General features: G+C 48.1%; 1 long non-coding RNA gene across 1 annotated transcript; it reads right to left on the bottom strand.

Moving 5' to 3' along the window:
• Positions 1–751: 751 nt before the first annotated feature.
• LOC311625073 lies at positions 752–17,041 on the bottom strand. Its single transcript, XR_014795428.1, has 4 exons — positions 16,952–17,041; positions 13,289–13,446; positions 6,155–6,321; positions 752–844 (listed from the first exon to the last, which is right to left on the bottom strand). It is a non-coding gene; the product is annotated as an uncharacterized lncRNA (long non-coding RNA).
• Positions 17,042–27,431: the final 10,390 nt, after the last annotated feature.

Genomic DNA, 27,431 nt, shown 5'->3' with positions numbered 1-27,431 from the left:
CATTATTATTCATTTGCCATCATTCAGCGTGTGCCTGGCCCTGTGCTACGCACTGGAAATAAGGCAGCGAGCCCCGCACCTGTCCTGGACACAGTGCTTGGGTTGTTACCTGCCGCCAATCGCAATCCCATTTCACACCCGTAGGGCCTAAGCTTTGGAGCCCAATTGGTTGTGGGTTCAAACCAAGTTTACCGTCTGGGAAACATCCCATAGTCCCTGCAGAGACAAATGTCTCTGTCCTTTCAGAGGCTGGGCCTCAGCGGCTGGCCCCGATGGAGAGCCCGCGGGTACCAGGTGCCACAGGCACCAGCCATGCTGTTTTCTTTGCGGTGACACGTTTAGAAGTGACATGATGGCTCACTCCCCAGGCTCCCCACAAAGGGGACCCTCAATCCACTCCTCCCTGGAGGTGTGTCTGGATCGTACCCACTGGTGAACCTCTGCTGCCTTCACCCCCCGGAAGGACGGACTGGCCAGTGAGGCAAACCAAGGATGTACCACGCATGCTCCTCAGAGCAGGATTCCAGAGAAGAGGAAGGTCACTGTGGCTGGTGGCCACAGACCTGGCCTGGCCCAGCATCCTCGGCCAGATGAACAGACCAGGAAATGAAGGCCCGACCTGAGCGAGGCTTTCACAGAAACCACAGTTACAAACTGCTGCGTGTGCTGTGCCTGGACCGGGTGCCAGGCACACTCGGAGAGTGTGAGAAAGAAGGGTCTTGGCCAACTCTAGCAACAGGTTTGGGACTCACCGCCAGGCGTGGGTTACCTTCAGGGGAGACTCAAGGCACCTCTTATGGCCTCATATGATTATGGGATCAGTTCAAAGTTGCAAAATGTCAACCTGCAGATGAGATAGATTTTGTAGATTTCAGAACATTGACCTTGGGGAAGCCCTTTGGGGCAGAGTGTCTTTTTTTTTTATTTTTTTTTTATATTTTATTGATTTTGTACAGAGAGGAAGGGGGAGAGATAGCGAGTTAGAAACATCGACGAGAGAGAGTCATCGATCAGCTGCCTCTTGCACACCCCCTACTGGAGATGTGCCCGCAACCAAGGTACATGCCCCTGACCAGAATCGAACCTGGGACCCTTCAGTCCCCAAGCCGATGCTCTATCCATTGAGCCAAACCGGTTTCGGCTGGGGCAGAGTGTCTTGCAGGCTGAGTCCCCCTCCTTGCTGTAACCCATCAAGCTCTACCAACCACTACTTCTTGCCCTGCTATCTTCTGACCAAAAAGGAAGCTCGCTGTCCTCCTGACCTTGCCTGGCAGAAACTTGTCAGGCTCCGTGAAACTAAGGATTCCCACTCCCCCTCTCCAGGCCTTTCACCCGGACCCCTGCCTCCGCCTTCTAGTCACTCCCCTCACACCACCTCTCTTAGTCACTCACTTTACAAAGAGTAAAGCTTAACTCCTTGGCCTGACATTTAAAAATCCTTTACAGCCCAGCTGGTAGCTCAGTGGTTGAGCGTTGACCTATGAACCAGGAGGCCACAGTTCAATTCCCGGTCAGGGCATGGGGTTGGGGACTCCATCCCCGATGTGGGATGTGTAGGAGGCAGCCAATCAATGATTCTCTCATCATTGATGTTTCTGTCTCTCTCTCCCTTCCTCTCTGAAATCAATAAAAATATATTTTAAAAATACAGTCTGGCTCTGACCTGTTTGGCTCAGTGGGTAGAGCGTCGGTCTGTGGACTCAGAGGTCCAGAGTTCGATTCCAATCAGGGACATATACCTTGGCTGAGGGCACATACCCAGTGGGGAGTGTGCAGGAGGCGGCTGATCGATGTTTCTCTCTAATTGATGTTTCTGGCTCTCTATCCCTCTCCCTTCCTCTCTATAAAAAAATCAATAAAATACATATTTTTAAAAAAAATACAACCTGCTCTGGCCAGGTAGCTTAGTTAGTTCGAGTGTTGTACTGATACACCAAGGTTGTAGGTTTGATCTTTAGTCAGAGCACATACAAGAAGCAACCAATGAATGTATAAATAAGTAGAACAAACCTCTCTCACTCTCTCTTTCTCTCTCTCTCTCAATCAATAAAAACAATTAAAAATGTTTTATAGTCTGGTCTCTGCCCCACCTCCAGCTACTGCCCCATCAGTATCTCATAGTCCATGACTTTGCCCAGACCATCGCTCCACGGGGCATGCCCCTTCCTGCTCCTGCCCATCACACACCACCCACCCTCCCGGGGCAGCTCAGGGGTCCTTTCTCCTGAGACACCCTCTTCCTCACCTCCTCAGGTGCTAAGATTGAACTACATTGTTGTTTTTTTATAGCAAAGGTGGAAATTTATTGAACAAGTACAGACTCCCACATGGGGAAGAAGAAAGAATCTCACAGCACAGAATCCCACGAGGGGAGGGGGACTACATTTTTGACACTTCTTTACACTGCATGTCTTTGGAACAATATATCTTTTAAAAACTCCCTGGTTGTAAATACCATTAGATTAGAACCTGAATCATGTATGGTATGGTGTACGCTGTGGTTCCCAATAAGATATGTTGAATATTGAGGGTATGTAATACATATTTGCTGGATATATTAATATTTAATTACTTCATAAAAGTTCCCCTATTTGTCATGGAAATGGCCTTTTTCTTCCACAGTCAATATCTCAGAAGCTTTGGCTGATCTCATTTTCTTGAGCACTGTTATTAATAATTTGCCTTAAAATGCTCATTAAGTGGCTGACATGAAGGTAAGATGTCTGCCTTCCTGTTGATGCTCGCACTCAGCCGTAATTATCTGTCAGAAGAGGCATGAAGAGGTGTGGAGATGAGAACTAGAAGGTCAGATGTGCCGCCTCCAAATCCTGAAACGGGGCAATTACCGCAGCCCTGAGTGCAGGGTGTGTGGGGGGCACAATTAATCATGCGTGAAGTCATTTGTTCTGAATGTCATAGAATTCAGCCTCCCTCCCCCATCCCAGCACATACACACACACACTCCCTGCTGGGAGGAAGGGTCCCCAAATGCACAAATCTAGAGCTAACAGAAGTCTGCTTGCTCGTTCAAGGGCCAGAACACAAAGCCAAATGAGGACCCAGATGGACTGCCTGGTCCTCCTAAACATGAGACTCTCAGCCCAATTCAGCATCCCATTCATTGCTCAGGGTCATGATCACGAACATTATTTATTGTGCTGTGCAGTCATCCTGTGGTTTTCTCACAAGTGATGTGCCTTTTCCTCTTTTGCTAAAATATTGAGTTTCTGTATCTGCTTTTCATAATTTTCCAGTCTCTCTCTGAAGCTCAGATTCTCTGTGGTCCTCTCATTAGGTCTGCAGAAGTGTCCCCCGCCCACCCCCACCTATTTGCAAAGAACAGAAAACTAGCTAACCACGCTGGTCAGGGCCCTGTCCCAGAAAGATGTGTGCTACTAAGATACAGAGCTTAGGGGTCCTTAAAGAGGGTCTCGGGCCTCTGCCCACTTGCTCCCTGGCTCCCTAGAAAGTTCGAGCTGTAAGTAAAGAAATCCCAGTTCCAAACGAAGGCGGGAGGCAAGCTCAGTGGCAGTGTATCATCTCTGCTTTGTGAGCAGCCACTGAAGTGTCAGCACAACAGCATCATTCATAGCACTAAATTGATGCCACTAATTTGAATTTTATTGGTTTTGCAGATTTTATTATATTCAGTTGGAAATTTGTTTTGGCTTTATAGCTGCAAATAAGCTTTTATGTATTTAAGTAGCATTATAATAATAAAGCCAACACTGGGCATTCATATAAGAAAGAATATAGCCCTAGCTGGTTTGGCTCAGTGGTTAAAGTGTTGGTCTGAAGGGTCGTGGGTTCAATTCCAATCAAGGGCATGTACCTTAGTTGTAGTCTCGACCCCTGGCCCCAGTTGATGTGTCTCTTTCATATCGATGGTTCTCTCTCTCCCCTTCCTTTCCCCTCCTTTCTACTCTCTCTAAAAATCAATGGAAAAAATACCCTTGAGTGAGGATTAATAACAACAACAACAACAAAAAGTGAACAAAAAATAGGTACTTGTCCTACTTTTCATGAGCAGCTCTACAATCCTCTAGCAACAAAAAAGTCTGGACCTATAAATCAGCCAAGGATTCTTTATCTTTCATAGAATATATTCAAAGATGTTAAGCAATAGATAATTAATTCTATCTTTTAGCACATTAACTTTGTCAAGTTACCAAATTTATTATTTTATGGGACTGAGCCTCAACTTGTCTGTGTTTGCTCCACCCCACCTTCAGGGCAGATACTGTGTTTGCAAAATAATCCCCTCTTTCACCAGCACTTAAATCTGTTCAGACACAAAGTAGATTAGTGATAGCCTGGGTCTGGGGGTAAGATTGGGGTCTGAATACAAATGGGCACAGAGCTTTCTTTTTGGGGTGATGGAAATATTCTGAAATTACACTTGTTGTATATATGCAACTCTTTAAATGTACAAAAAATATTGAATTGCATATACACTTAAAAGGGGTGAGTTTTATGGAGTGGAAATGATATCTCATAAAGCTGGTTCTTAAAACCGAGCGAGGAAAGTGTTCAGTGAAGACATGGGCCACCTGGGAGGAAGCTGGGAGGCGATGCTGCCGCCCTCCAGCTCACTCCACAGAAGCCAGAGTTCGCCTTCGGTGCTGTTGGATCTGGAAACACCAAGTCACCTAGGAGAAGTCAGGGCTCCGTCCGGTGAGCTCCTCCAACAAAACAAGGTCTGGGCCCTGGCGTGTTTGTGTGATGGTTTAATCAAGAATTATAGAAAGTCCTCACTTAACGTCATCAACAGCTTCTGTGACTTTAAGCTCAATGATGACTATAATGAAACAATTTACCATAGGCTGATCGTTATAAACAAGAATTAAGTCCCCAAGGCATCTCATTGACATTCTAACAAAACTAGAGGCCCAATGCACGAAATTTGTGCAAGGGGCTCGGCCCCCACTGCCACGGCTTCCTCCAGTCTAATGAGCATATTATGCTTTTACTATTACAAATGGCATTGAGTGAAACAATGTTAATCAAGGACCTGCTGCACTTGACCATCAACCCACCAAGGTTTTTTTTTTTTTTTTTTTTTTTTTTAACATATTTTATTGATTTTTTTTTTTACAGAGAGGAAGGGAGAGGGATAGAGAGCTAGAAACACCGCTGAGAGAGAAACATCAACCAGCTGCCTCCTGCACACCCCCTACTGGGGATGTGCCCGCAGCCAAGGTACATGCCCTTGACTGGAATCAAACCCAGGACCCTCCAGTCCGCAGGCCTATGCTCTATCCACTGAGCCAAACCGGTTTCGGCAATCATCATTGGTTTTATTTTATTTTATTTTTTATTTTATTTTACTTTTTTGTTGTTGTTTTTTTATTTTTATTTTTTTATTTTTTTTTATTTTTTTTTATTAAATTATTATCTGTGTACATATTTTAACATTGCCCCCCCCCCCATACATACCCTCCCTCCCCAGAGTTTTGTGTCCATTGGTTGTACTTATATGCATGTATACAAGTCCTTTGGTTGATCTCTTATCTCCCCCAGATCTCCCTACTCTCCCCCTGTACCCACCAAGGTTTTGACCAGCTGCTGCTCTGTGGTCATTAGTTGCCGTCTACAGGAGTAAGTAGATGGAGTTCACAAGGAAGGACCAAGGCTGTGCTCAGCCAACCACGTTTCCACACTCATCCTGTGCTAGTGACACAGACACTCCCCTTTCTCCTTTAAGATTCAGCTCCGTGCTCTGATGGATCTGCTCCTGCCTGTCCCGGCCCGCTGCCCTGTAGGATAATCCACCCCTTGGATTACAGGTCACTACTCCCAACATACAGCTCAGCATGGTCCCCTAAAGAAACTGCCCTAACCCGGCGTGGGCTCTCTCTGAACACAGAGCTATGAAAGGGAAGATGAGGGCCAGACTCTTCACTAATCTCCAGCCCCTCAAGTCCCCACGCACAGCTGCCGTTAACTGTGTGGAGGCTCAGCAATGGCCTGACTATATGGTGCTGTTTGGTCAGTATACAGCAGATTGTTTAGGTTATCTAGGTGGGTTTTGTCTCCCTCTGGCTCAAGGCTGTATGTCTCCTGAACTGGGCCCTGTCCTGTCCCCAGCCCTCAATCTGCCATTGGCCTCTCTTTCACTGTTCTCACGGTACTTACATTTTGATGCTTCACTTACCTGTTTCCTGGGCCCGACGATTGCATTTCACACCATCACCATCACACAAATCCTTCTCTCTGTCTGACCTGAGCTGTCGAGAGCAGAGCCTCAAATCCTGGCTCCTTCTCCCCTTCACGGAGCACCTTGGGCAGAGACGTCATCTATCCGAGCTTCCGTGTCTGGGCCTGTCGTGAGAATTAAATGGCTTATTAGCCCTTTATTTCTAGGCAGTAGATGCAATCACCATGAGCTCTCCTGTGGTTGATGAGCCATCCATTGCAATGCCTTTAGGGGATCTCCAGGTTTGGGCACGTTCCAGCCGTCTTCCCCATCATTGTTTGTGGCCTAGGTATTGTTGTTTTACAAAACAAAACATTGTTTCAGATTTCTCTTTTCTCTTCTCTTTTCTGTTGTTGCCAACGTTTATGATGGCAAGGCTGCCAACTCTGGGTCACAAGCATGCATCCGTGTCTATCTGAACCTATTCCACGGCCAGCGGAGGCCGGAGCGGCCAGGCCCTGCCTGCGGTGACGGCAGCTCCCCTGTCCTCTGCTCCGTCCACGCCTCCTGGGCTCTGTCCGGGGCGAAAGCAGAAGGACGGGCTGTACAGCAGGCATCACATTTGTCCCCGCAAAACTCCTGTCCTCCGCAGGGAGTCATTTCCCCTTCCCAGCCCTAATTCTTTGCCCTTTTAAACCAGAGCTATTATTACTTCTAATTTGCATTGACTGCTCCCTTAGCAACCATCCCACGTTGGATGGGATATCAACCTGCTTCCATTACTGCTAGATTTACCCAAATCTTCGCTCTCGCTGAGCACAGCTGAAAGTGTGATCAACAGAAACGTAAACAGTTGTCGCCGCATCCATATGCATGAATACCCTCCTTTACTGAACAGCTGCCGACAGCCGGGCTGCCTAGAAGGCACTTTCTAGATGAATCCTGTTCTTCCCTCGCCAGCGATGAAACCCAGCCTCATAAATTTATTTACTCTGGAAACATGTATCAACCCAAAACAGTGCCACTGGTCTCAATGTTTAAAATTATACATCACTTAAATAAGGTAGATAATTTCAAAATACTTTGACATATTGATTAAGACTCCACCTTTTCCAGAAAGGATTAAACAGTGGTTTGCTGGCAAACTAGCTCTTTGGAAGGAAAAAAAAAATTTTTTTAAAGACCTATTTTGTAGGGTCTGCCTATATCCATGATGTAAATACTCCCGCTGTGGCTGATCTCAAGCTATCAACTGTCTAGCAAGGAACACACAAAATTCCTGAATATTTAACGAATATTTGCTAGCATATCACTGGGTGGGTAACATAAAGGATTCATCGAATGCGTCAAGGTAACAAACAAAAAGGAGGTGAAAAGAAAGAATGAAACAAAGACAGAGGTGTAAAATGGAGTGAGGAGTTCATAAATATAAAAATGCGAATTAGAAAACCGAAACACAGGTTCACTACTGACAGTTGGCTTTAAGAACCTTGCAGCACTGAGAGGAGATGAAAGTAAGTCCCATGATGAGAAGTGCCACTTTCCTGTTCCTCAAGTAGGTCACGTTTCTCCTGAGGGTGCCTGGGAAGCAAAGACCGTGTCACATGGTGAATGTCCTCATCAACGTCAGGGGGTGGCCTGACCTCGAGACTGCAGGGAGGTGAAAGCAACTCTGCAGGATGCTGGGCCCAGCCAGTCCCATCCGGCAGGTGAGCTGTGGATGGAGTCCACAGCCTTTGAGTACGTAATCTTCCCGGCTTTTGCTAAAGACCAGACCGTGGTAAGTTTGAAATTGCTCTTCCAGGCAGATCTGCCTCCTGGAGGGTCTTTCTAGAAATCCCAGGGTTCACAACATTCGTAGGATGGGGCTTCTGCCCCAGGGCCCTGATCAACACGCTGGGGCCCAAGAGCCACAGCTTCAACCTCAAGTCCGTTCCTGTCCCGGCCAGGTCAATCCAGAGCCTTGGAACCAATCAACTCACCACCCTTTGAACCTTGTCCTTTGAATGGTTGACCACTCCCTTGGAGGGAGAGCCCCTCATTGGTCTGGTTCCCAGCCACCACCTGCCCTTCCCAGTCCTCCCCTTGGCATCCTTGGCAGCCCTATGGCTAAGCTCACAGAAGCACAGCACACACCTCCACCAACTGGCTCCATTTGGGGGGTGAAGGGCTTGCATTTATTGGCATGGGCATGCAGCGGTGTTTCTCAGGGCAAGAAACAGTCCTTGGTCACTCGGTTGTCTTGTACCATCACAAAAAATATATAGGATTTGCCCAGCTGGCATGGCTCAGTGGTCGAGTGCCAACCTATGAACCAGGAGGTCATGGTTTGATTCCCAGTCAGGGCACATGCCTGGGTTGCAGGTTCGATCCCCAGTGTGGGGCGTGTGGAAGACAGCAGATCCATGATTCTCTTTCATCATTGATGTTTCTCTCTCCCTCTCCCTTCCTCTCTGAAATAAATTTTAAAAATATACATATTTTTAAAAAACATACAGGATTCAACAAATGGCCTGTGATGTCCTGGTTCCTGCTTTTTGAGGTGGAAGTGAAGACAGGTGGGGGGAGGTGGTAAGCAGTGGACAGTAATTACGAAATGATCGCTCCTGGAGCACCTGCGACAGCGTGCCTCAGGCCACCTTGGTCTGGTTCTCCTCGCTGAGGACAAAGCCACCAAAGTTCTTACTGTGCTCCAAAGCCTAGCGAGAGGCAGGGGCCCCGGCCTCACCGGGCAGCAGACAGTCTCTTAAGACATCTGCATCTGGGTTTGGAAATGGCAAAGATTATCTCCAGGGGCATGGCCCATCCTCACCAGCTAATATGCCCATTCTTCCACCCTGGTTACGTTACTTGCAAACCCTACGCTGTCTGGGTCGTGGCATACGGCCAAGCTCATAGCAGGGGGACGCAAGGCCACAGGGCTCCTCGGGAAAAGGCATTTGACGGAGGCCATTGTCCCACCGTCAGTCCAGCCGGGAAAAGCTGCTGAGGTAAGGAGAGACATCTGTGTGTCTGGGTGTGTGCACCTGCACTCACGGGGTTTCTTCTTTTCCATAAATTCTGACAGCCTTCTAATAATTGCTTACTTCAGACCTAAGTGTCAGCCCGATATAGGAAAATATGAAAACGGAAGGAAAGCATATTTTCTTAAAAGAATTGGACTATTTCTTGGCTGATTAAGAGGAAAAGGTGTCCAGAACCCCTTATGAGCATTCTCTGCAGGAGCGTGTTCAGACCCTTAGGGTCTTTCTGGAGGAAAGCAATTAGTGGGCGCACTGAATCCAGCGCCAGTCTGCTTCCTGGGCATGTGGATCCAACCTCCCCTCTGATGCACTACACTCAGACGCAACCAGATATTGATTGATTGATTGATTGATTGACTGATTGCACCCAGCCTATATGGCTCAGTGGTTGATCATCGACATATGATTCAATTCCCAGTCAAGGCACATGCCTGGATTTTGAGCTTGATCCCCAGTGTGGGGCCAGCAGAAGGTAGATGATTGATGATTCTCTCATCATTGATGTTTCTCTTTCTCATTCTCTCTTCCTCTCTGAAATCAATAAAAAAATATATATGTTTAAAAAATACACACACAGCTACAAACTTGCAGTAGAGACATGTTACATTAAGGAATATTGTTTTAGGGCTCTAGCTGGTTTGGCTCAGTGGATAGAGTGTCAGCCTGTGGACTGAAGGGTCCTGGGTTCTATTCCGGTCAAGGGCACATGCCTGGATTGTGGGCTTAATCCTCAGTAGGGGGCATGCAGGAAGCAACAAATCAATGACTCTCACATCATTAATGTTTCTATCTCTCTCTCCAGCTCCCTTTGTCTCTAAAATCAATTTTAAAATATTGTTTTAAAGAAATATTGTTGTATTATAGGAAGCTTCCCACCTGCCATTCTGGAGACAACCCAAGGCAAATCCTTCTGGAGGCCAACAAGAAGAGACTCACGAGCTTTCTTCTTTTCCATAAATTCTGACAGCCTTCTAATACTTGTTTACTTTAGACGTAAGTGTCAGCCAGATACAGGAAAATATAAAAATGGAATAAAAGCATATTTTCTTTAAAAGAATTGGACTATTTCTTGGCTGGTTAAAAGGAAAAGGTGTCCAGAACCCCTGATGAGTGTTTTGATAGAAATAACCAGGCCCAACAAGACAAAATCTGGCATTGTCCATCCCACACAAATGCACATCCCCAGTCTGACAAGTAGCTCTGCTCATGGTAGGTCAAAGTCTTTCCTGTGTTCCCTTTTCATTTGTCAGATGGAGCACTAAACCTCCCTCCATCTTCCCCTCCACTCCCACCCTCATTGGGGCCCCGAGGATGAGGATGTTGGGTGGGGTCGCAGGCCGGCATTCAGAGTGCTCCCGGTCCCTTGCTGTGGCCTCTGGGTCAGGGATAGGCTTTTCAGAGGCAGCTGGCAGTCTCCGCCCCTGCTGAGGGGAGCGGGCCCCAAGAAAAACACCACTCAGAGGAGGGCCAAGTGAGGAGAGACTAAGAAATAGAGCCATGTCGAAACCGGTTTGGCTCAGTGGTAGAGCGTCGGTCTGTGGACTGAAAGGTCCCAGGTTCGATTCCGGTCAAGGGTATGTACATTGGTTGCGGGCACATCGCCGGTAGGGGGTGTGCAAGAGGCAGCTGGTCGATGTTTCTTTCTCATTGACGTTTCTAACTCTCTCTCCTTCTCCCTTCCTCTCTGTAAAAAATCAATAAAATATATATTTAAAAAAAAAATAGAGCCAGAGGCAGCACCTCGGTCAAATCCCCTCCCAGCTCATGAGACCCTCGGGTCATAAAACCCAGGGAGTCTCCTTGAATGCTCAAGCCTGTGCAGTAGATGGGCTTTTCAGTCCCCTGCAACCAAGCACATCCCAACTAAAATACCCTATGCCTTCGAAATGATTAAACAATTTATAGAATGGAAACTACCAGTGTCTTATAGAATAGGCTTTGGAATCCTGGCTTCGAAAGGTGTTCTATTCAGATCTGGCCAGTGTGGCTCAGTGGTTGAGCATTGACCTGGGAACCAAAAGGTCACAGTTTGATTCCCAGTCAGAGCACATGCCTGGGTTGCAGACTCGATCCCTAGTGTGAAGTGAACAGGAGACAGCCCATCAATGATTCTCATCGTTAATGTTTCTATCTCTCTCTCCCTCTCCCTTCTTTTCTGAAATAAATAAATATATATATTTTTTAAAGAAAGAAAAGTAAGGCGTTATACCCAGCGAGACAGAACAACCAGCAGTGACCATGTATTTTTCATGGGGCGATGACACTTCTAATAATTCATGCATCATTTTCTACTTAATGCTTCTAAGAGGATTAGAGTTGGATTATAATAAAAAGACCTATGTTTTAGGATAATTAAAACAAGAATCAAATATGCAGGGGAGGAGATGAACAGAACAGGAAACAGCAGTGAAATAAATTCTCACACTGGAACATACAATTTGGCTCAGAGCATCTGAGCAGCCAAGGTTGTTTTTAAAAGAAAAAAAAAAAGTAGCTTAATTTTTATATACCTCTTATCTGAAGAAGAAAAACACCCCTGTTTGCCAGAAGATATGACCCTTTTCCTAGCAGTAAGGATGCTCTAGAGTGGCTGCAGTCAATTTGGAAAGTTTAGGCCCCTGAATGCTGACATTAGCTGAACCACTTCAGCTTATCTGTATTTCGAGGGTCAACAAAAGTGTCAGCATTAATCTAAGCATTGCGGGTATGTGAACGTTACAGAATCTGTCAGAGAAACATGAGGTCAGCATTTCTAAGGAAGCACAATGGGCTGCAGTAAATTTTTGAAGAGCGTGCAGTGTGGCACCAGCAGCTCAGGGCTGCAGCCAGCAGATCCAGGAGGGCACTCTGAGGGCTTGCTCTCCGCAGCCCCTCTGCGCCTCGAGGACAGGCGGGGCCGGAAGGCACAGAAGCAGAGGAATGAAAAATGAGGAGGGAGACCGCGCAGGAGCCCCCAGAGGGCAGCTCCGGGGCAGGACCCTGACGCCTGCAGCTGGAGAGAGGAGGCATGCTCCATCAGTGTGTGCTCACTCAGGGCTCCACGTTCCCCGAGAGAAATCTACAGACTCAGAGTGGTGTTCTCCTGGAAGAGAAAAGGAGCTCTGAACTCAATTTGGACTAGGAGACTGCTGTTGGGTGACCATAGCTAATCCTTTTAAAAAAATAAATTTTAATATATATATTTGATTTCAGAGAGAAAGCAGAAAGGGAGAGGGAGATAGAAACATCAAGAGAATTACTGATCGGCTGCCTCCTGCACACCTCACACTGGGGATCAAGCCCGCAATCCAGGCATGAGTCCTGACCGGGAATCACACGGTGACCTCATGGTTCATAGGTCAACACTCAACCACTGAGCCACGCTGGCCGGGCAACAATAGCTAATCTTGATGGAGCCCAACACTCCAGGAGGTAAAGTACTGTGGTTATCCCCATAAGAATAACATCCCGTGAGGAGAGTGACGCTGATTCACGAGGGAGCTCGGGGTCTGATGTGAGGTGGTTGCAAAGCCCACTGCTCACCTCCGTGACCATGTCCACCCCAGGCAGGTGCAGGGGCAGACCGTCCCGTGAGCTGTGACGGCCCCGCCAGCTTTTGCTGCGCCTTTCCTGGTTCCCACAATATTCTCACGCTACCTGTGGCCGGGAGCAGGGCAGAGCCTCCCACTAAACGCAGCAGAAGCTGGCGGAGGGGGTGCAGGCTCAGGTCTCTGACAGACGGCTCTGTGAGGCCTCCTCCTGCTTCCCCAGGTCCCGACAGAAGGGAGCCTCACACCCGAGTTTTCTACCCCACCCCTTTCCACTCCCGTCCCGTCTCCCTCTCCCCTCCTGGAATCACCTCCCAGATACACTGCCCACAGCAAGCCTGTCCAGAGCTCTGGTGCAAACAGACTTAGCCAAGGGAAGGCATCTGCGAGCGACATTGGAGATCAGAAAGGACAGCTCGTCAGATTCTTAGCAGATTCAGACTCTCATTGCCAAAGCCACTGCCCGCTGCCCGCGGTGGCCGAGGGAGAGGCCAGAGGAGGAAGCGATGCTCAGGGGAGAAGGAGCTGCTCAGGCAGAGGCAGAAGATTTCAATGAGCAAACACAACAGGCTGGACTGCGTCTTTCCTGAAGGTCGACTTACTCATTTCCGAAGAAGCCATGACAGGAATCACCAGACCGTGGAGTGTCGGACTGTGCGTGGAGTTTCCAGTAAAGGCCTTTCAGAGTCCTCCTCCTTCTCCGGGGCAGCTGTACACACAAGGCTGAGGAAGCGGGTCTTTGTAGGGCTGCTTGCCGGTTCTCCTAAGTGGAGCACAGGTCCTAGTTGTGAAGCAAGAAAAAAATAAAATAAATAACACGTTGACTCTCTTGCGTCTTCTGAGGCTACCAGCACCCATTTAAAAAGGAAGAAAGAAAATAGAGCCGAAGCCGGTTTGGCTCAGTGGATAGAGCGTCGGCCTGAGGACTGAAGGGTCCCGGGTTCGAGTCCGGTTAAGGGCATGTACCTTGGTTGCGGGCACATCCCCAGTAGGGGGTGTGCAGGAGGCAGCTGATCTCTCTCATCGATGTTTCTGACTCTCTATCCCTCTCTCTTCCTCCCTGTAAAAAATCATTAAAATGTTTTGTTTTGTTTTCAAAAAAGGAAGAAAGAAAATAGAAGCTTTGCTGCCCGAGAAGAAATCGAATCTTCTCCACGTTCCCAGAGGGGCCACCCTGCCCACCAGCTGCTGGCGAGGTGTGCGCCAAAGGCTGAGAATGGGGCCTTTCGCGGCTGCACCCTGTCCGTGCACCTGTTCCAGCCGTCCCTCCGGGGCCAGGGGCACCTGAGGACAGCAATGGCTCCCCTGCCAGACAAGAGGTGGGGCTCCCCCTGAGCAGGGAGCGGCTGAGATTATTTCCTATCCATCATGCTTACCTCAGTGATTCGACTTATGGCCCAAGACATTATTCAGAAAATAATATGCTATTAGAGAATTTCATTTCATGGGACATTTAATGAGAATGTTCTCCAGCAAGGGAAGGCCCGTCTCCTCAGGCACAGGGGGTGAGAGTGGCCGCGGAGGCAGGTGGTTTCTGAGCTGCCCAGAGAAAGCGGGGATCCAGACCCGAGACCCCGAGTCCTGAGGAGGGTCGCTGGCCAGTCGGTGCCGGGGTCTCTGAGCTTGGCCGGATGCCCGGAGGGGCTGGGACTCAGAGCTCCAGGAGGAGGTACTGGGGAGCTGGTGCTGGAGTCGCTCAGAGGGCAGGAGGAGACTGGCTTGGCAGGTGTTGGGCAAACTACAAAGAGGACCCAGCTGCTTCCAGGGCCAGCCTGAGGAGCCGGGGTTGGAGTGGCTTCCCTAGGAACAGCAAGCAGGGGCGGGGCGGGGGGGCTGAGCAAGTCCCTTCCTCCTGCCCTTTTTGCTGTTTCCATCCAGCGCCCCCTATTGGGGAGCCTAACGGGTGTCAGCTTGAAAAGCAGAAAGGAGGTTTGCAGGGTCCCGGCCCCGCATCACACAGAGCACAGGATGGGCCTGCCGCTGAGACAGCCGCTCAGAAACCGACACAGCGCTTTCCAGGACTACCGTCCTCAGAATACTAAAGCTCTCATTTGCAAGTATCTCCTGTGCCAGCAACTCCGTGAAAAAGTAAAATATCACGGAAGCTGCGGAGGAGCAGTTGTCTTGAATTACGTCGCCAAAAGTGCGCTCCGCTCACAGGTGGGCTTTGGATTAAAAGCTGGAGATGGTGAGGGATGCAGCGCCTCTGTATTTTACAACTTCAGTACCAACCCGATGGAAGGGCAGGCTGGAGAACTGCATTGTGCTAGCGGTGCGCGCGCAATGGGCCCTGTGTGAATGCCGCTGGAAAATGAAAGGGCACGGGCTAGAAGGGGCGAAAGGGGGGAGAGGAACATATGTGATACTTTCAACAATAAATACTTAAAAAATAAAAGGACACGGATAATGCAGAAAGGAAGGAAAGGGTAAAGTTTTTCTGCCATTTAAGAAAATGTTGGCACTCCTATGTTCACAGTAGCATTATTTACAAAAGCTAAGATCTGGAAACAGCCCAAGTGCCCATCAGTAGAGGAGAGAATAAAAACTGTCGTACGTTTACACGATGGAATACTGTGCAGCTGTAAAAAAACAAAAACAAACGAACAAACAAAAAAACCAAGGGTCTCTGACCCTTTGAGACAACATGGAGGGAACTGGAGAGTATTATGCTAAACGAAACAAGAGAAAGATAAATATCACATGATCTCACTTCTATGTGATCTAATGAACAAAATAAACTGATGGACAAAACACAATCGGCACCCAGCCGGTGTCACTCAGTAGTTGAGCATCAAGTCCAGGAACCAAGAGCTCAGGGTTCAATTCCTGGTCAGGACATACGCCTGGGGTACTGGGCTGGATCCCCAGTGTGGGGCCTGCAGGAGGCAGCCCATCAATGATGTTTCTCTCTCACCGATGTTTCTATCTCTCTCTCTTCCTCTCTCAAATTAAAAAATAAATAAATAAATTGCCAAAACCGGTTTGGCTCAGTGGTAGAGCGTCGGTCTGCGGACTGAAAGGTCCCGGGTTCGATTCCGATCAGGGGCATGTACGTTGGTTGTGGGCACATCCCCGGTAGGGGGTGTGCAAGAGGCAGCTGGTCGATGTTTCTCTCTCATCGATGTTTCTAGCTCTCTACCTCTCTCCCTTCCTCTCTGAAAAAAAATCAATGAAATATATTAAAATAAATAAATAAACAAATAAACAAATAAATAATAAAAGAACCGGAGGCATGGATACATGGAAAAGACTGACAAATGTCAGAGGGGAGGGGAATGGGGGAAACTAGATAAAGAGGAGGAAGGGGTTTGCTAAGGAACATATATGCACAGCCCATGGACACAGACAATAGTGTGGGGAGGGCCACGGGAAGGGGGTGGGGCTGGGGGGGAGTGGGCAAAGCGGGGAGGTTGGCGATGGGGGACATCTGCAATAGTGTCAGCAATAAAACACGCCAATAAAAACACAGACAAAAAAAGGTTTGGCTCAGTGGATAGAGCGTCGGTCTGCGGACTGAAGGGTCCCGGGTTCGATTCCGGTCAAGGGCATGTACCTTGGTTGCGGGCACATCCCCAGTGGGGGGTGTGCAGGAGGCAGCTGGTCGATGTTTCTCTCACATCGATGTTTCTAGCTCTCTATCCCTCTCTCTTCCTCTCTGTAAAAAATCAATAAAATATATATATATAATTTTTTTTTTTTATTTAAAGGAGGGGTTGTGATCCTATGAAAAGATGGCTTCTGCACGGAACATGTCCATTTTGAAGAAAGCAGCCACGTTAACCTGCCTCGGGTCTGCAGGTACACCCTGTCCTCTGGGATCTGTGAAGGAGGAGGCAAACGGGAAAGCAGGCCTGTGCCGGGAACCGCTCTGAGCCCGCCAGCGCCCTCTCCCTGAGTGATAATGGCCTTGGACCTGGGGCCACTGCCCAGGCCCCCAAACAGAAGAGTCCTTTCGGGTGAGTAAGGTCCCACACAGAGGAAACTTTGGAATTTCTGTTCAGAGGCACGGGACACGGGGATGTAAAGGACGGACGTTTATGAATCCAGAGTATTTGCATGCAAAATCCCTGGTGAGTCCAGGGGTGACTGAGGGTTGAGAAAAGCAAGTCGGCAGATCCTGAGGAACCGGCCTCTGTGAGAAGGTGCTCGCTCACAGCCAGGGCCTGGGAGGGCGAGGAGCCTGACACTTCAGGATGGAAACCCGGCTCCTCAGAATCCTCTGCCCAGAGAGAAATCTCAGCTTCCCTATCCTCCTCCCTCCCCACCTGGCGGTTGCACTCACCTCTGCCTCCCCTGCAGTCACACGGAGTTCGTGGCCTCTGGCCTGGGTCCTGTGCACGGCCCTTCCCTGCCAAGTGATGATAAAGAGGGCATTTAGGTTTGGAATAAGAAAATATGGCAGAAATGGGCAAAAATGCCACAGGGTAAATGCGTCACACTTCTAACCCCCGCCTGCACCCCCAGCTCCAGCGGCCTGTGATTCCAGTTCTGACCCCTGTTTTTGTCACGTGTAGCTTTGGCCACTTGCTTCAGAGCAGGATGGATATTTTCCAAGTTCAAAGTGAGAACTGTGCCTTTATCTTTCTTATGAGGTTTTTCTAATCTTCACCTGGCAGTCATGTGCCTCTGGCAACAGCTTCCTCCATGCATTGTGGCTCAGCCCGACCCAGTAAATTTCAATGCTTTGTGGGCGCTTTAATTAGCTTTGGAGGGGAACGGTAATTATAATGTGGGACGAGTCTTTCAAGAAGTCAGATACCTTCAGGATACCCTCCCTCCTCCGCCCCTGCAGACAAAGAGCCAAGGGACCTGGATGTCCCAGGCAACGGGAGAAGCCCCAAATGGCACGCACGACTTCTGTGCGCCCATAGGTGCTTCTGGGAGAGGAGCCTGCTGCTTCCCCCGGCGTCTCAGAGCATTTCTTCACCTCACAGAGGCTGCGAGCCCCGAGCCTGTCTAAAATCGGTTACTACGTAAATAAACGGAAGAAAATTAACAAATTAATAAAACGTTATTCTATCTGGCTTTTGTTGTCCATTTGCTTTCTTTTCCCCACCCCATTCACCTTGCACCCCACCCCTCCCCCTACACACACACACACACACACACAATTAGTTTCTTTCATCATTAATAGCCGGTCGCCATTTTTCTAAACTATCACTTTGCAATGGTAAGATGTGTACACAGATAATAATTTAATAATAAAATAAAATAAATAAACTATCACTTTGGAGTTCGGCCAGACCTTTTGGAACCACACACCGTCGATGGTGGATCTGCAGGTGCCACATTCCCTGGGAGGGACTTTCTGGGGAATGGCTGTCTCCAGGTCACACAGTCCCCTCGCCCTTGTGTGGGATGGAGACAGCCGTTCCCCAGGATCTGTGGGGAAAGCCCGCCACGCTGCCCCCAGTGGGAGGGAGTTCAGGAAAGGACAGTGAGTCCTCCGTAAAGTCAGAGAGAGAGGGCGCAGCAGAGCGAGGCCTGAGGAGGCAGCAGGTGGAGGAGAGAAGACAGGAGGTCTGCCTGCTGGGCACCTCTCCGCCTGCCCAGCTGGGCCTTCGGACAGCAGCCCCACCCAAGGCCAGCCCCAACGCCTGACGCTCACACACAGACGCACGCTGCCGCCGCCTCCTGAGGCTCACCAGCTCCTGCAGGCAGGTTTACTCATCCCATTAGCCGGCACTTTGGAGACCCAGTTGTGTGCCAGGCACTGTCCTAGGCGTTGAGGATCAGAGTTCAGTAAGCGTGGAGTCTGGAAAGACGGCACACAGTCAGGGCTGTGCAGGTTGTGGGGCAGTCCGACAGGGACTATCACCACAGCGGGACCAGGTCCTGGCAGCGCAGAGCTCTGGGTGCGGCGGTGGGGCTGTGGGAACCTCACTCCGCCCCTGGAGTTGTGCCGCCCGGAGGGTGGAGGATGTGCCAGTGGTGGCCATCACCATTCTATTGCGATGACGGCAGGATGGGACCCTACACCATGTCCACCTCCAGTAAACCTGGTGCCTGCACTATCCCTACTCTAGCCTTTTAAAGGCCACCACATTGCCCTAGCCAGTTTGGCTCAGGGGGTAGATCGTCTGCCTGTGTACTGAAGGGTCACGGGTTCGATTCCAGTCAAGGGCATGTATCTCAGTTTCAGATTCAATCCCCTGCCCTGGTTGGTCAGGGCCCATGTCTCTCACACAGTGATATTTTGCTGTCTCTCCCTCTCTCTTCCACTCTCTCTTTCTAAGAAAAATAAAAATATGAAAATGAAAAAAATATCATCCGATGAGGGTCAATTAAAAAAAATGCTTTATTGGGGATTGGTAAGGCATGTACACATATAATACCTTAATAAAAAAAATGAAAAAAATGATAATAAAAATGCTTTAGTAACTCACAAATTCTAGTAGAATTTTTCATTTTAGATATTGTCTATTTGGAAATGATGGTCATATGGAGGTAGTCAGTCATGGTCTGCCATTCAAAGGGATGCTGCGGAGCAGTTACCTGGCCAGGTAGCTCAGTTGGTTAGAGCATATTCGCCACATATTTTCCCCACCAAGGCTATGAATTTGATCCCCAGTCAGGGCACAGACAAGAATCAACCAATGAATGTATAAATAAGTGGAACAATAATTTAATGTTTCTTTCTCACCCTCTCCTCCTCTCTCTAAAAATAAAAATTTAAAAAAAAAACAATCAATAAAAGAACTGGGAAAGAATAAAATGGAGCTCTCTATGCTATCATGAGAGCACATCCTAGACGTAAAGATGTGTTTTTTTAAATTCCATAACAATATACACAGCATTACATCATTTGAATTAAAATAGAAGCAAATTATGCATTTGCTCATGTACAGAAAATGGCTGTGAGTTGGGTGAGAGCCTCTGAGCAGTGGGTGCCTACATTCTGGGATGCAGGGAGGGGTCACATATCCTCCATTCCCGTCTGAACCTTGAGAGGGGATGAGTTCATAAATTAGTAAAAACTAGCTGTTTGGTTTTTTTTTTAAAGCAATTTTTTCCCTTGCCTCATATCAACAGACTGCCCTGGGATGTGAATATGTACTCAGGCCAATGGTTATAAAGCCTGGGGCAGCCTCAGGCTCACAAAGTCAATCCTTAATTTCTACATGCAGTACCTCCTGCCCCTTAGGTATTATAAAAAGATATGTCGAGAGCATTTGAGATCTTGCCCCTCTGGCATATGTCATCAGTTTGGCTCAAATAAACTTACAAAAATAAAAAATAGCCCTGGCCCCCATGGCTCAGTTGGTTTTGAGTGTCGTCCCATGCACCGAAAAGTCACAGGTTCAATTCCCAGTCAGAGCACATACCCAGGTTGCGGGTTTGATCCCCAGTTGGGATGTGTGCAGGAGGCAGCCAATCAATGTTTTTCTCTTTCTCACCCTTCCCCTCTCTCTGAAAATCCATGAATATGTCCTCAGGTGAGGATAAAAATAATAAGAAGAAATAAATAAAAGATAAGTCATAACCAAGTAAGGGTGTGTTCAGCTTAAAGAATTATTGTGATGCCTATATTTACATGATGCTTTATCGTCTAGAAAGGGCAAAAAGTCTTCTGTGAAAAATGTATCTTTATGGAAGTAACATATAATCAAGCAGTACTTTTAAAGGTACATCATAGGCAGAATGGCAAACCTGTCCTCACTATAAACACCTACAAAAAGTACCAAATAGATGCGTCAACAACTTGTAACATCTCTACCCATAGCTATTAAATAAGCAATTATGAGAGAATCCACTTTATAAAAGTGTAAGGACCCTCCCACATGAAATATTCACACACACACACACACACACACACACACACACACACCTTTGGTTAAGCATTCAAAGGGATGCAATGGAACAGTTAAAATTACAAGTGTGCCTTCAAAAGCACCCAAATGTCACTGTTTTCTCTCTAAGCTGCCTTTGCCCCAGGAAAGCAGTCTAAATCTTACCCAAAAGCAGCATTGGGGGATCCTGTGACATGGAACATAGAGAAATGCCCACACTCACAACCTCCCGCTTACCCCAGATACATGCAACATGGGGAGACTTTGGGTTGCTCTTGGCATGTCGTTGTAGTAGGCAGTTAGATAGACATGAGCAGAGGAGGACCCAGAGGCCAGACACAGAAGGTCACCAGGGCAGAAGCCCTGAGTGCCTAGCAACAGACAATTTTAGGGTGGGACCTCACCCCCAGGGTGACCTTTCCTGCCCTATCAGATTGCTGGTCATGCGGTTTAGATTCCCTGACCTTTCATATCACTAGTGGTGGGGTAGACTCCACAAGGGCTCCAGAGAACAGCTCATAGACTCCCATACAGGCTCTTGCACAACCACTCCCTTAAGCATTAGACCCCTAGAACAATGAGTTCTGATCTGCATCAGATAATTTTAGGACCAAAGCCTCCAGTCTTTTGACCCCAGAGACAGAGTTTTGGCAAATCAGAGATAACATCTAGGTCTCAGTTGTGTTTCAGCTCCAGGCCCAGAAAAGCAGCAAGGCCAGGTGGGGGTGGTGCCATGGCAGACATCAGGACCAACTGCAATGACTAATGACCCCCTGACCTGGCACTGACCAATCTGAGACCAGACCATGACCCTGAAAGAACACCCCAGAAAAGCTGATGAATATGCTATGGAGATACTCCCCTGGGACCACCCTTAAAATCCCTGCCCTTAAAAGTCCTTGAGGCCCAAACCGGTTTGGCTCAGTGGATAGAGCATCTGCCTGCCTGCGGACTGAAGGGTCCCAGGTTGGGTTCCAGTCAAGGGCATGTGTCTTGGTTGTGGGCACATCCCCAGTGGGGAGGGGGGTTGGGGGGAGACAGGAGGCGGCTGATCGAAGTTTCTCTCTCATCAGATGTTTCTGACTCTCTATCTCTCTCCCTTCCTCTCTGTAAAAAATCAATAAAATATATATTTTTAAAAATAAAATAAAATAAAATAAAATAAAATAAAAGTCCTTGAGGCCTCAGTGCAGCACACTCTCCCTTTCACTTTCTCTTCTCCTCTCCTCTCTTCTTTCTCTTCCTCCTCTTCCTTTTCCTCCTCCTCCTCCCTTCCTCCTCCTCCTTTCTTCCCCCTCTCCTCCCCCTCCTCCTCCCCCTCCCCCTCCCCCTCTCCCCCTCCCCCTCCCCCTCCCCCTCCCCCTCCTCCTCCTCCTCCTCCTCCTCCTCCTCCTCCTCCTTCTTCTTCTTCTTCTTCCTCCCTCCCTCCCTCCCTCTCTCTCTCTCTCTCTCTCTCTCTCTCTCTCTCTCTCTCTCTGCCTTTCCCAACATCTTCTTTTCCCCAGTGTGCATGTGTGCATGCTCTCTGAAGCACACTAGAGTGTCTCCCCTTCTTCTTCCCCCAGGCCCTTACATCCTAGTTTCCTTTCTCCTAAGTTACAAGGGCCCTTCTTTTGCCTCTTCAACTTGCTTCCTGAGCCCGCACAGCCCAGCTGGCTCACTTCTTCCAGAGCTCGTTTCATATATCTTTTACTTTTATTTGAGGCTTGCATTTGAATTCTTTCTTAGCCAGAACTCAAGTATTGAGGTTGCTGAACTCAGGTCCAATTGCCGGTAACATTCTGGTGCTGTTTTGCTGCCAACATTATCAGATAATGTTTCTCTCCATTCATGATTTTGAAACAAGTTTTACAGTATTTTTTTAAAAAAGCTTTTAAATGTAATAACATCGGTGAAAATAAAGTTTTCAGTGGAAAAGAATTCTCATTTTATGACAGACTCTAGAGGAAAGTATCACTTGATAGTGTAAGTTTTCATTATCATAAATCCACAAAGAAAGCACACAGTTGCTTATGCACCTTAAAATAAAACAGTAGCAGTTATGGCTACCATTTACTGAGCACATGCTAATAGTATTCACAAGCACTCTCTCTGACCTTCAATCATCCCAGCTCCAGGAGATGTGCTGACCTTCAACTGTAGAACCATGATGACATAGAACCAGGATAATGAAGACCAGGATGTCACACATCACTTGTCCAGTTCCTTTTTTTTTCTTTTCTTTTAAATATATTTTATTGATTTTTCACAGAGAGGAAAAGAGAGGGATAGAGAGTTAGAAACATCGATGAAAGAGAAACATCGATCAGCTGCCTCCTGCACACCCTTCACTGGGGATGTGCCTGCAACCAAGGTACAGGCCCTTGACCGGAATCGAACCCGGGACCTTATAGTCCGCAGGCCGATGCTCTATCCATTGAGCCAAACCGGTTTCGGCTACTTGCCCAGTTTCAAGATCTTCATCAGGATGGAGGTACTGTGCTGGCCTGCACGTAGAGAACTTTTCAACCCCTCCCCCTGATCTCTTTGTTCCCTTCCCCTCTGCCTCCTTATAAAAACCTCTGCTTGACTGAGATGGTGAGATGGGCTTTGGAAAAGAGTCCCTCATCTTCTTGAGGTGCTGACACTTGAATAAACCTCCTTCCTTTTTCACCAGCACTTGTCTCACAAGTTTGCCTTTTGTGGCAGCAGGCAGCCAAACCTTAGTTCCAGTTGCAATAGTAGCAGGAAAAAAAAGAGAAAAATTAGGTTCCTGGGGAAATAGAGTAGCTGCTGCACCAGCAGGGGACTGTCTACTTCCAGAGTGTTTATGTTAAAAACACACACAAACAAAACCATAGACCTCTGTCTTACTTAAAACAATTAGTTGGTTTTCCCAGTGTCCATAGGCTCAAGTGTGAACAACTAACAGAAGGAATCCCTTAGCCTACAATGTGACATTTCCTGTTTTTAAAAAATATAACTAACCGAAACCGGTTTGGCTCAGTGGATAGAGCATCGGCCTGCGGACTGAAGGGTCCCAGGTTCGATTCCAGTCAAGGGCATGTACCTTGGTTGCGGGCAGCTGATGGATGTTTTTCTCTCATCGATGTTTCTAACTCTCTATCTCTCTCCCTTCCTCTCTGTATAAATCAATAAAATATATTTAAAAAATATATAACTAATAGCACATATCCTGATTAATTGGTAAGTTCTATTAGAGCCATATGGCATATACTAAAGCAAGATTTAAGGTAAAAGGTTTAGTGACAAGTACTTTGCTTCGAAGATGCTAGGAGTCAGTCAGTCCCCGGGGCCTTATGAGAAGGTATTAAGAAGCTACTTAATACTTCCATATAAACACTTCCTGAAAAAAAAATACTTCAATTTTAGCCAAAACTAAGCTTGACTGCCTATTCTGAACGCCCCGCCATTAGGAAGAAAAGGTACATACAGTGCCAATGGAGTCACCACATCTTCCCCCTCGGCTTCTTATTTCCCATTCGGTGAAGGACCCCTCTCCAATAACTGAGGCTTTATTGCCATATCTGATTCATGGGCATGCAGCCTGCCTTTTCCTCCCCATTCCAAAATGTTAAAATACCAAGTAAAAAGGCAAGTTTTAAAACACAAGAATAAGACCCTAGCCAGTTTAGCTCAATGGATAGAGCGTGGGCCTGTGGACCAAAGGGTCTCTGGTTCAGTTCTGGCCAAGGACACCCACCTCGGTTGCAGGCTCCTCCCCTTTTGCCCACCCCTGTGTAACGGACATACTACTGATGGTATATACAGTATTATTAAGACAGGGTAATCATTGTGCTATTTTGCAACACTTCCAATTTCAAAGTCTAATTCTGTACAACAAATGCTTTTCTAGAGATCTTCTGTGAATGATCATGAGGGTATAGAAGAATCACAAACTCCTTACAACTTCTCTCCTAATCCAGTTAAATGTTTGTGTCTCACTTGGTCATTTGCCAAAAGAAAACTTGTTGCCTATCCAATTGCATACGTTTTTATTCCTACCCTGATAACCTTAACATTCCAGCCATAACCCATGGATTCTTAACCAAAAAGACCTCCTCAATTCCAATGACCTATTCAGGGTAAGGCTCCTCCCCCAGCCTTCTCTCCCCCCACCCCACCCCCAGTTCCCCCCTCTTCTGATATGTCAACAGGACAGCGCCTGCCCCTGACCTGCGCGCCCCCACCGAGCTCTGGGGTCCACGGGGCTCTGTGTCCACTCGGCTCCTTTTTCAGACTTCCTGCATCTTTTCTTCTCTCTCTCTGTTCTTGCTTTCCTTCTCCAGTCTCTCTCTCGCTGCTTCAGTAGCCACTGACTTCCCATCTTAAAATATCCCCCTGGAGTGGTGGTATTTCCTCCCGTCTGTCGCTTGTCATTTGCCCATGCAGCCACTCATTCACACGCTCAGGGGCGCAGACCAGGCTCCGCCGCTGCTGCTTCCAAATAACGGTGCAGCCAAGGTCCGCGAGAGAGTGGCTCGCGTTCAGCACCAGTAAAACAGCCACCCGCCCGCCCCTCCCGCACCCAGCACCTCCCCAGCGGGGATGATTGTGGAGGGTCATCCTGTGGACGCACTGGGGGGAAGGAGCGGTCCTTTCCGACCTCCTGCCCCCCAGTCCTGGACCGCACAGCTGTGCCCAGGCCCGTGCCCTGCATCCCCCACCAGCTGCCTTCGTTCTCGGCTTCAACCCATTTTGTCCACCGACTGCTCGAGTCCTGCGACCCGGCTCCGACCGAGATGCTGGAGCGGCTGGACGCGGGCTCACCTGGCTCCACTGCGGACCCGGACGCGGGCTCACCTGGTCCCTCGCGGACTTGGACTCGGGGCGCACGCTCCCCTGGATCCCGCTCGGACCCGGGCACGGGCTCACCACCTGGGAACCGGACGAGGGTTTGCCCCTGCAGCCGGCGCCGCTTCGGAGGCGGCTCGGAGCTGCTGCTGCTGCTGCAGTCCTGAGTGCGGGGCGGAGAGGTCAGCCGGGAGTTCCAGCCAAGTTTCCCGGGCGCCTCGAAAGGGGCGGCTTCTGGGAATAGGTGGACTCTGTCTCGCGGGGCCTTTGCGGTCCGAGTGGCCCCTCCAAGCCAGTTCCTACCTTCCACCCACCGAGATCCGCCCGGCGCTGCTCTCGCCTGCTTTCCTGGGTTAACGAATTCGCGGCGATGCGCCGGGACCATCGGAGACAGAACGCTCCCCCCCTGCTGGTGACTTTCGGGAACTGCATGTGGTGGAGCAAACCTGTCACTAAGGCTTCCTTCCTTCCTAGCAGCGAGGGCGGTGGTTTCTCCCCGCCCCCCACATCAAACGTTTTTGACAACTTTCCTTTTTATTCATTTTATTTTTAAAGTGTCATGTCAAGAGAAGGAAACTCATTTTCAGCCTCTGGGTAAATGAGATGAGAGAAATTAAGCATGCATACAACCATTTCCCCCCTCATTCTTCTGTTTAAAATGATGGTGGAAAATTGCAAATATCTGAGCAGGCAGAAGAGTAAAATGAGTTTCTAGCTTTTGGAAACGGTGGACTAACCTTCCTTTGGATAATAATTTAAAAATCTGATCAAGCCCTAGCTGCTTTGGTTCAGTGGACAGAGCATTGGCCTCTGGACTGAAGGGTCCTGGGTTCGATTCCAGTCAAGGGCTCATGCCCAAGTTGCAGGCTCAATCCCTGGTGGGAGGCATGAAAGAGGCAGCTGATCAGTGATTCTCTCTTATCACTGATGTTTCTCCTTCTCCCTCTCTCTCTCCCCCCTTCTTCTCCCTTCCTCTCTGAAATCAATAAAACTATATATATTTAAATCCTGAAAGAATATTTTAAAAATTATTTGAAGGCCTTGGAGATTTACCAAAAGAAGGCAGAAAACTGGAGGGCCACCCTTGAAAGATGACTGGACATTTATGAGATTTGTGACTTTGAGGCTCTTCAGCTGAGGGCAGCCGCACTCCATGGGCAGCTCTAACTGCAGAGAACCACAGCCTCACTGGCTTGCAGGGAAGAGAGAAGTTTGAGGCCACTAGAATTGAAAAATTGGGTGGATAAGTGGGTGGGGGGTAATCCAGGGACAAATCTATGGAAAGAAAGAACCTCCAAATATGTGTTGTATTAGTTTTCTATTACCACCATAACAAATTACCATGAACTGAGTGACGTAAAGCAACACAGACTTACTGTCTTTCAGTTCTGGAGGTCAGAAGTTCTGTAAAGGTCTTTCTGGACCAAAATCAATACAGCTGGAATTAAAAAACAAAACAAACCTGGCCTGTGTCTCTCAGCTTTGGCCCATGCACCAGGAGGTCACTAGCTCTATTCCTAGTCAGGGTACATGCAGGGTTGTGAGATGGTTTCCAGTAGGGGGTGTGAGGGAGGCAGCCAATGGATGTTTCTCTCTCTTTCCCTTCTCTCTGAAATCGAGTTTATATATATATAATGAATGTTGGTGAGAATATGGAGAAAATGGGAACCACTATTTAAAGAATATATTTTTATTGATTTCAGAGAGGGAGAGGGAGAGGGAGAGGGAGAGGGAGAGGGAGAGGGAGAGGGAGAGAGAGAGAGAGAGAGAGAGAGAGAGAGAGAGAGAGAGAGAGAGAGAAACATCAATGATGAGAGAGAATCATTGATCGGCTGCTTCCTGCACGCCCCCTACTGGGAATCGAGCTAGCAACCTTGGCATGTACCCTTGACTGGAATGGAACACAGGACCCTTCAGTCTGTAGGCCATTCTCTATCCACCAAGCCAAACCAGCTAGGGTGGGAACCACTCTTGTTAAACACGGACTTACCATATGACCTAGCAATTTCTCTCCTAGGTATGTGTCCAAAAGAAAAGAAGTACTCAAACAAATACACGTTTGTGTTCATAGCAGCACTATTCACGATAGCCAATGGGTAGAAACAAGCAAATGTTCATCAACAAATGAATGGATAAACAACACGTGTTGTGTACAATGTAA

The sequence above is a fragment of the Pipistrellus hanaki genome (assembly GCF_964339955.1).
Source record: "Pipistrellus hanaki genome assembly, chromosome: 6".
Lineage (NCBI taxonomy): Eukaryota > Metazoa > Chordata > Mammalia > Chiroptera > Vespertilionidae > Pipistrellus > Pipistrellus hanaki.
This window is presented reverse-complemented; position numbering and strand designations above follow the sequence as displayed.